The sequence below is a fragment of the Brassica oleracea genome, chromosome C1, assembly GCF_000695525.1.
Source record: "Brassica oleracea var. oleracea cultivar TO1000 chromosome C1, BOL, whole genome shotgun sequence".
NCBI lineage: Eukaryota > Viridiplantae > Streptophyta > Magnoliopsida > Brassicales > Brassicaceae > Brassica > Brassica oleracea.
This window is the reverse complement of record NC_027748.1, coordinates 35,650,456-35,652,293: the sequence shown is the minus strand read 5'-3', so window position 1 is coordinate 35,652,293 and position 1,838 is coordinate 35,650,456.

Genomic DNA, 1,838 nt, shown 5'->3' with positions numbered 1-1,838 from the left:
ATCTTGATAGTTATCCTCGAATCTTTACATTTATCTTTGGAAACTTAGCATTTATCGTATTTCTGCGAGTTATGACAAACCGTCATAACTTTTATGGGCTCGAATCCCTTCTGAGAGCGTAGATGGGCCTCTAGACCAGTTTGGATCCTTGCGAACCGTTCTTAGGCCTTTTGGCGTTTATACGATTTCTCAGTTTTGGTCATAAAAATTCGAGAATAACTTTAATCAAAACGAAACGAGCAGTATATGGTCCCAAAGGTCGAATATCACAGCTATACAGAAGATACGGGAGTCGAAATAAGTCGGACAGGCCGGGATCAGGTCGAGCTTGCCGGGCGAGCCGACTCGCGTGACGGCCGAACTCGCCGGCGAGCATAACCACGCGACGGTTCAGGTCGCCGGCGATCTGACCGGCGGCGACCTGAACCGTCGCGATGGTTGAGCTCACCGGGCGAGTGCAACCGTACGTCGGATCAGCTCGCCGGCAAGCTCACCGGCGTGATGGTTGAGCTCGCCGGTCGAGTATAACCACACGTTGGTTCAGCTCGTCGGCGAGCTGTCCGACGTGATGGTTGAGCTCGCCGGCGAGCTGACCCGCGTGACGGTTCAGCTCTCCGGCGAGTGGCTTTTGTGGGAGATTCGCTCGTTCGTTCACTTCCGATCTTTCTTTCAGTGAATGTTTTGCGAGAAATCCGTGAATAAGAAATAATCATAACCGTTGATTTCGAAATAATCATTTTTGACCCCAAGACAGTAAACCCGTCAGGTCCTGGAGTCTTATGTGCACCAATATCCATTACAGCTCTATAGACTTCTTCCTCAGGAACCATTCTAGTAAGATCATGATTCATATTTGGAGTAACTCGTCTCTGAAAGTCGTGAAACACCTTCTCATACATTTTTGGATTAACCCCTTCAGATGTATACAGCTCATTAAAATAGTTGATCGCCAATGTCGAAATCGCCTTATGACCTCTATGAATAACTCCCTGGTCATCTTGGATTACCTTGATAGTATTTTTGATTCTTTTTCCTTTTGTGACAGCATGGAAATAACCTGTATTTCGATCTCCAGACCTTAACCAATTGATTCTGCTTTTTTGTTTCCAATAGATCTCTTCATCTATATAGGCTTGATTCAATTCCTCTATGATCTCTGACCTCCTTTCCTGGCTCGTTGTTGTAGATGTTACACCTTGATCCAACAAGGCTCGCAGCATTCCTATTTTCTCCACTGCATTATTCATGTTATGTCTCTTCCATCGAGATATATGGGTTTTACATCTACTTAGTCATTGAACTAAAGGTATTTGTAGAAGTTGAGCTTGCCCTATCCCTTTCCATCATCTACGAACTGTATCTTCAAAACCATCTTTTGACATCATGCGGCTATCAAAACGAAAACACTTGCACGGTTCTTCTTTCCCCACTGCGATGAAAGTTACCAGTGGTCGATGATTGTTAGGGTCAAAAACAGGTTACGACGGAATTACCACTCGAAAATCCTCGGAGATCATATTTCCGAAAGAGATAGTAAAAAGGAAGATGTAACTTTCGTAAAATATAACCAAACACGAAGTTTTTACGAAGAAGTATCCTTGAAGATTCAAACCAAACTAACCAAGCTCGACCGTTGCGTAATTACCACGCATACACGCTGTCCGGTCGCTGCGTAGCAACCAAGTCCGAGCCAAAGCTCGGTCGCTAAGAAGCGACCGAGCTCGAGTCAAAGCTCGGTCACTAGGTAGCAACCGAGCGCTCGTCCAGCTCGGTCGCTACGTAGCGACCGAGCGATCGTCCCGCTCGGTCGCTACGTAGCGACCGAGCATTCGTCCCGT